General features: G+C 47.6%; 1 long non-coding RNA gene across 2 annotated transcripts in view; it reads right to left on the reverse strand.

Moving 5' to 3' along the window:
* Positions 1–538: 538 nt before the first annotated feature.
* Positions 539–8,803, reverse strand: part of LOC144955692 (uncharacterized) — a 27,937-nt gene continuing 19,672 nt past the window's right edge. The window contains exons 4-5 of one of the 2 annotated variants that reach the window (XR_013641779.1): positions 4,764–4,898; positions 539–3,130 (exon numbers count right to left, since the gene is read on the reverse strand). This is a non-coding gene — a long non-coding RNA (uncharacterized LOC144955692). The remainder of the gene's footprint in view (positions 3,131–4,763; positions 4,899–8,803) is intronic. The other variant, XR_013641780.1, reaches the window with a different exon arrangement.

Raw genomic sequence — 8,803 nt, forward strand, 5'->3', positions numbered from 1 at the left:
AAAACCAGCTACATCTTAAACCCAGAACCATCTTAAAACCAGCTACATCTTAAACCCACAATCATCTTAAAACCAGCTACATCTTAAACCCAGAACCATCTTAAAACCAGCTACATCTTAAACCCAGAATCATCTTAAAACCAGCTACATCTTAAACCCAGAACCATCTTAAAACCAGCTTCATCTTAAACCAGAATCATCTTAAAACCAGCTACATCTTAAACCCAGAACCATCTTAAAACCAGCTACATCTTAAACCCAGAACCATCTTAAAACCAGCTACATCTTAAACGCAGAACCATCTTAAAAACCAGCTACATCTTAAACCCACAATCATCTTAAAACCAGCTACATCTTAAACCCAGAACCATCTTAAAACCAGCTACATCTTAAACCCAGAATCATCTTAAAACCAGCTACATCTTAAACCCAGAACCATCTTAAAACCAGCTTCATCTTAAACCCAGAACCATCTTAAAACCAGCTACATCTTAAACCCAGAACCATCTTAAAAACCAGCTACATCTTAAAACCCAGAACCATCTTAAAACCAGCTACATCTTAAACCCAGAACCATCTTAAAACCAGCTACATCTTAAACCCACAATCATCTTAAAACCAGCTACATCTTAAACCCAGAACCATCTTAAAACCAGCTACATCTTAAACGCAGAATCATCTTAAAACCAGCTACATCTTAAACGCAGAATCATCTTAAAACCAGCTACATCTTAAACCCAGAATCATCTAAAAACCAGCTACATCTTAAACCCAGAATAATCTTAAAACCAGCTACATCTTAAACCCAGAATCATCTTAAAACCAGCTACATCTTAAACCCAGAATCATCTTAAAACCAGCTACATCTTAAGTCCAGAATCATCTTAAAACCAGCTACATCTTAAACCCAGAACCATCTTAAAACCAGCTTCATCTTAAACCCAGAACCATCTTAAAACCAGCTACATCTTAAACCCAGAACCATCTTAAAACCAGCTACATCTTAAACCCAGAACCATCTTAAAACCAGCTACATCTTAAACCCAGAATCATCTTAAAACCAGCTACATCTTAAACGCAGAATCATCTTAAAACCAGCTACATCTTAAACGCAGAATCATCTTAAAACCAGCTACATCTTAAACCCAGAACCATCTTAAAACCAGCTACATCTTAAACCCAGAATCATCTTAAAACCAGCTACATCTTAAACCCAGAACCATCTTAAAACCAGCTACATCTTAAACCCAGAACCATCTTAAAACCAGCTACATCTTAAACCCAGAATCATCCTAAAACCAGCTACATCTTAAACCCAGAACCATCTTAAAACCAGCTACATCTTAAACCCAGAACCATCTTAAAACAAGCTACATCTTAAACCCAGAATCATCTTAAAACCAGCTACATCTTAAACGCAGAATCATCTTAAAACCAGCTACATCTTAAACCCAGAATCATCTTAAAACCAGCTACATCTTAAACCCAGAACCATCTTAAAACCAGCTACATCTTAAACCCAGAACCATCTTAAAACAAGCTACATCTTAAACCCAGAATCATGTTAAAACCAGCTACATCTTAAACGCAGAATCATCTTAAAACCAGCTACATCTTAAACCCAGAATCATCTTAAAACCAGCTACATCTTAAACCCAGAACCATCTTAAAACCAGCTACATCTTAAACCCAGAACCATCTTAAAACCAGCTACATCTTAAACCCAGAACCATCTTAAACCAGGCTCATCTTAAACGCAGAATCATCTTAAAACCAGCTACATCTTAAACCCAGAACCATCTTAAAACCAGCTACATCTTAAACCCAGAACCATCTTAAAACCAGCTACATCTTAAACCCACAATCATCTTAAACCAGCTACATCTTAAACCCAGAACCATCTTATACCAGGCTCATCTTAAACGCAGAATCATCTTAAGACCAGCTACATTTTAAATGTGGTTCATCTTAAAACCAGCTACATCTTAAACCCAGAACCATCTTAAACCAGGCTCATCTTAAACCCAGAACCATCTTAAAACCAGCTACATCTTAAACCCAGAATCATCTTAAAACCAGCTACATCTTAAACCCAGAACCATCTTAAAACCAGCTACATCTTAAACCCAGAACCATCTTAAACCAGGCTCATCTTAAACGCAGAATCATCTTAAAACCAGCTACATTTTAAATGTGGTTCATCTTAAAACCACCAACATCTTTAGACCAGCAATATTTTAAAATCAGATGTGTCCCCGTGTCTCCGTGTCTCCCTGTCCTCGTGAGACCGACTGTGTGTATTGATCTCATCAGAACCCTCATCATCATACGCATCATCATCAGCACCATCATCTGCATCATCATCATCATAGCCATCATCAGCATCATCATCAGCATCATCATCATCAGCATCGTTAGTGCCATCATCACCACATCAGCATCATAGTTAACATCAGCATCATCGCCATCATCATCATCATATCCATCATCAGCATCATCAGCATCATCATCATCACCATCATCATCACCACATCAGCATCATAGTTAACATCAGCATCATAGCTATCATCATCACCATCATCATCACCATCATCATCATCACCATCACCATCATCATCACCATCATCATCACCATCACCATCATCATCACCATCATCATCACCATCACCATCATCACCACATCAGAATCATAGTTAACATCAGCATCATAGCTAACACCATCATCACCACCATCAGCATCATCAGCATCATCATCATCAGCATCATAGCTATCATCATCATCATCAGCATCATAGCTAACACCATCATCACCACCATCAGCATCATCAGCATCATCATCATCAGCATCATAGCTATCATCATCATCATCAGCATCATAGCTAACACCATCATCACCACCATCAGCATCATCAGCATCATCATCATCAGCATCATAGCTATCATCATCATCATCAGCATCATAGCTAACACCATCATCACCACCATCAGCATCATCAGCATCATCATCATCAGCATCATAGCTATCATCATCATCATCAGCATCATAGCTAACACCATCATCATCATCAGCATCTCGCTTGACAGCTTCGTATGTGTTCCTCCGCTAACTCCATCACCCATCAGCCAAATCCTGTGAAGACACACACACACACACGTACACACACGTGTACACACACACACATACACACACACACACACACGTGTACACACACACACACACACATACACACACACACACATACACACACACACACATACACACACACACACATACACACACACACACATACACACACACACACATACACACACACACACACACGTGTACACACACACACATACACACACACACACACACGTGTACACACACACACATACACACACACACACACACGTGTACACACACACACATACACACACACACACACACGTGTACACACACGTGTACACACACACACGTGTACACACACACACGTGTGTACACACACACACGTGTACACACACACGTGTGTACACACACGTGTGTGTGTGTGTGTGTACACACACACATACACGTGTACACGTGTATGTGTGTGTGTACACACACACATACACGTGTACACGTGTATTTTGCTACCAGACCCTCCTGCGTACCCCTGGAGTCCAGGCGGTACTGGTCTAGCTGCCGACAAAGGAGCGGCAGCCTCTCCTCCTCCGCTACACCGCACAGAGTCCCAGCGCCCCACACAGTTGGGGGTTCATCTTCTTGGTTCTTTCGGTAAAGTCACGTAGAATGGAAACAAGAAAAATAATGAAATAAAACATAATAAACATAATTCTCACGACGTTTCGGCCACAACGCAAGCAGCCGTGGTGGTTTCTAGTTGCGGGTAGCTACATACTATTAACACTCCTTCCCTTCATTAGTGCTACCCCTACCCCCTCCCTTTGATGCTGCTAGTCCTGCATAATGCACGGGCATAAGTACTACTAATCACATACCTGCATTTCCCATAAATGTGCCCATAAATATGCAAAATTCCTCTTGATATGCAAATTATTTTGTCAAGGCGCCCTTTCCCCCCCCCTTCCAACCCAGCAGCTTAAATATACGCTCCAAGCATGGTGCTGTTTCATTCAGACGCTGTCTCCCCCGACAGACCTGGTCTTCACCTGATGACGGCTGCTTGCGTTGTGGCCGAAACGTCGTGAGAATTATTTTATAATGTTTTATTTAATTATTATTTTTTTGTTTCCATTCTACGTGGCGACTTTACCGAAAGAACCAAGAAGACGAGAAAAAAAAACCTATTATTTTATTTTGCTACCAGACCCTCCTGCGTACCCCTGGAGTCCAGGCGGTACCGGTCTAGCTGCCGACAGAGGAGTGGCAGCCTCTCCTCCGCTACACACACAACACACAACCAATTATAGCTTTTTGACACTTTTGTCTGGCAACAAAAACTGACACCCTTTTTACGAGGAATCGTGTCTGCATTAACCACAATACCTGCGGTCAGAATGCAAACAGAAAACACACTCTGGTAATGTGTGCATTGTCCTTGAAATCGATTGGTCCACACCAGAGGACAGCTTTTCTTAGAGCCCAGTCTCACACTTTTTGTAAAAAAGGTGTCAGAAAAAAGGGTTAAAAAACAACCCTATTATTTTATTTTGCTACCAGACCCTCCTGCGTACCCCTGGAGCCCAGGGCTGGTACCGGTCTAACTGCCGACAGAGGAGCGGCAGCCTCTCCTCCTCCGCAACACCGCACAGAGTCTTACCTGGTGAGGTGAGTGGGGGGGGGGTTGAGGGTGGCTCACACACCACGAGTCTCCGCCCCCCACCGAGGGGGTGGGGCCTAGGCGGAGGGAAGGGGCGGAGCCAACCGGAGCCCCTCCCCTCTGGGCGGTCCCAGTCTGAGTCGGCACAGAAAGGGCAGGAGGGCGTGGGTGCAAACGGGGCGTTACAGTGGGTACGAGATGTTGACTACCTCGCCTGGTACGCAGGAGGTCGTGGGTTTAATCCCAGACACTGAGAGATGTTGACTACCTCGCCTGGTACGCAGGAGGTCGTGGGTTTAATCCCAGACACTGAGAGATGCTGACTACCTCGCCTGGTACACAGGAGGTCGTGGGTTTAATCCCAGACACTGAGAGATGTTGACGACCTCGCCTGGTACACAGGAGGTCGTGAGTTCGATCCCAACCCTGACACCTACTGCTGCTGTATATTTCGAGTCTGCGTGTCTCTCTCATCATCATCATCATCACGGTGGCTATGAGATGTTAACAACCTCGCCTGGTACACAGGAGGTCGTGGGTTTAATCCCAGACACTGAGATGTTGACTACCTCGCCTGGTACACAGGAGGTCGTGGGTTTAATCCCAGACACTGAGAGATGTTGACTACCTCTCCTGGTACACAGGAGGTCGTGGGTTTAATCCCAGACACTGAGAGATGTTGACTACCTCGCCTGGTACACAGGAGGTCGTGGGTTTAATCCCAGACACTGAAAGATGTTGACTACCTCGTCTGGTACGCAGGAGGTCGTGGGTTTAATCCCAGACACTGAGAGATGTTGACTACCTCGCCTGGTGCGCAGGAGGTCGTGGGAATTAATCCCAGACACTGAGAGATGTTGACTACCTCGCCTGGTACACAGGAGGTCGTGGGTTTAATCCCAGACACTGAGAGATGTTGACGACCTCGCCTGGTACACAGGAGGTCGTGGGTTTAATCCCAGACACTGAGAGATGTTGACTACCTCGCCTGGTACACAGGAGGTCGTGGGTTTAATCCCAGACACTGAGAGATGTTGACTACCTCGCCTGGTACACAGGAGGTCGTGGGTTTAATCCCAGACACTGAGAGATGCTGACTACCTCGCCTGGTACGCAGGAGGTCGTGGGTTTAATCCCAGACACTGAGAGATGTTGACTACCTCGCCTGGTGCGCAGGAGGTCGTGGGAATTAATCCCAGACACTGAGAGATGTTGACTACCTCGCCTGGTACACAGGAGGTCGTGGGTTTAATCCCAGACACTGAGAGATGTTGACTACCTCGCCTGGTACACAGGAGGTCGTGGGTTTAATCCCAGACACTGAGAGATGTTGACTACCTCGCCTGGTACGGAGGAGGTCGTGGGTTTAATCCCAGACACTGAGAGATGTTGACTACCTCGCCTGGTACACAGGAGGTCGTGGGTTTAATCCCAGACACTGAGAGATGCTGACTACCTCGCCTGGTACGCAGGAGGTCGTGGGTTTAATCCCAGACACTGAGAGATGTTGACTACCTCGCCTGGTGCGCAAGAGGTCGTGGGAATTAATCCCAGACACTGAGAGATGTTGACTACCTCGCCTGGTACACAGGAGGTCGTGGGTTTAATCCCAGACACTGAGAGATGTTGACGACCTCGCCTGGTACGCAGGAGGTTGTGGGTTTAATCCCAGACACTGAGAGATGTTGACTACCTCGCCTGGTACACAGGAGGTCGTGGGTTTAATCCCAGACACTGAGAGATGTTGACTACGTCGCCTGGTACACAGGAGGTCGTGGGTTCGATTCCAGACCCTGACGATGCTGCTGCTGTATATGTGGAGTCTGTGTCTTTCTCTCCATAGAGATGTTGACTACCTCGCCTGGTACGCAGGAGGTCGTGGGTTTAATCCCAGACACTGAGAGATGTTGACTACCTCGCCTGGTACGCAGGAGGTCGTGGGTTTAATCCCAGACACTGAGAGATGTTGACGACCTCGCCTGGTACACAGGAGGTCGTGGGTTTAATCCCAGACACTGAGAGATGTTGACTACCTCGCCTGGTACGCAGGAAGTCGTGGGTTTAATCCCAGACACTGAGAGATGTTGACTACCTCGCCTGGTACACAGGAGGTCGTGGGTTTAATCCCAGACACTGAGAGATGCTGACTACCTCGCCTGGTACGCAGGAGGTCGTGGGTTTAATCCCAGACACTGAGAGATGTTGACTACCTCGCCTGGTGCGCAGGAGGTCGTGGGAATTAATCCCAGACACTGAGAGATGTTGACTACCTCGCCTGGTACACAGGAGGTCGTGGGTTTAATCCCAGACACTGAGAGATGTTGACTACCTCGCCTGGTACACAGGAGGTCGTGGGTTTAATCCCAGACACTGAGAGATGTTGACTACCTCGCCTGGTACGGAGGAGGTCGTGGGTTTAATCCCAGACACTGAGAGATGTTGACTACCTCGCCTGGTACACAGGAGGTCGTGGGTTTAATCCCAGACACTGAGAGATGCTGACTACCTCGCCTGGTACGCAGGAGGTCGTGGGTTTAATCCCAGACACTGAGAGATGTTGACTACCTCGCCTGGTGCGCAAGAGGTCGTGGGAATTAATCCCAGACACTGAGAGATGTTGACTACCTCGCCTGGTACACAGGAGGTCGTGGGTTTAATCCCAGACACTGAGAGATGTTGACGACCTCGCCTGGTACGCAGGAGGTTGTGGGTTTAATCCCAGACACTGAGAGATGTTGACTACCTCGCCTGGTACACAGGAGGTCGTGGGTTTAATCCCAGACACTGAGAGATGTTGACTACGTCGCCTGGTACACAGGAGGTCGTGGGTTCGATTCCAGACCCTGACGATGCTGCTGCTGTATATGTGGAGTCTGTGTCTTTCTCTCCATAGAGATGTTGACTACCTCGCCTGGTACGCAGGAGGTCGTGGGTTTAATCCCAGACACTGAGAGATGTTGACTACCTCGCCTGGTACGCAGGAGGTCGTGGGTTTAATCCCAGACACTGAGAGATGTTGACGACCTCGCTTGGTACACAGGAGGTCGTGGGTTTAATCCCAGACACTGAGAGATGTTGACTACCTCGCCTGGTACGCAGGAGGTCGTGGGTTTAATCCCAGACACTGAGAGATGTTGACTACCTCGCCTGGTACGCAGGAGGTCGTGGGTTCGATCCCGGACACTGAGAGATGTTGACTACCTCGCCTGGTACACAGGAGGTCGTGGGTTTAATTCCAGACGCTGAGATGTTGACTACCTCGCCTGGTACGCAGGAGGTCGTGGGTTCGATCCCGGACACTGAGAGATGTTGACTACCTCGCCTGTTACACAGGAGGTCGTGGGTTTAATCCCAGACGCTGAGAGATGTTGACTACCTCGCCTGGTACACAGGAGGTCGTGGGTTCGATCCCAACCCTGACACCTACTGCTGCTGTATATTTGGAGTCTGCGTGTCTCTCTCATCATCATCATCATCACGGTGGCTCTGAGATGTTGACTACCTCGCCTGGTACACAGGAGGTCGTGGGTTCGATCCCAGACTCTTGACGATGCCTGCTGCTGTACATTTGGAGTCTGCGTTTCTCTCCCGGTGGTGAGATGTTAACTACCTCGCTTGGTATGCAGGAGTGAGTGGGTGGGTGGGTGGGTGGGTGAGTGGGTGGGTGAGTGAGTGAGCGAGTGAGTGAGTGAGTGAGTTCGTGAGTGGGTGAGTGAGTGAGCGGGTGAGTGAGTGAGTTCGTGAGTGGGTGAGTGAGTGAGCGGGTGAGTGAGTGAGTGAGTTCGTGGGTGGGTGAGTGAGTGAGCGGGTGAGTGAGTGAGTTCGTGAGTGGGTGGGTGAGTGAGTGAGCGGGTGAGTGAGTGAGTTCGTGAGTGGGTGAGTGAGTGAGCGGGAGAGTGAGTGAGTTCGTGAGTGGGTGAGTGGGTGAGTGGGTGGGTGAGTGAGTGAGTTCGTGAGTGGGTGAGTGGGTGAGTGAGTTCGTGGGTGGGTGAGTGAGTGAGCGGGTGAGTGAGTGAGTGAGTGAGTTCGTGGGTGGGTGA

Source organism: Lampetra fluviatilis, unplaced genomic scaffold (assembly GCF_964198595.1).
Source record: "Lampetra fluviatilis unplaced genomic scaffold, kcLamFluv1.1 SCAFFOLD_225, whole genome shotgun sequence".
Classification (NCBI taxonomy): Eukaryota; Metazoa; Chordata; class Hyperoartia; order Petromyzontiformes; family Petromyzontidae; genus Lampetra; species Lampetra fluviatilis.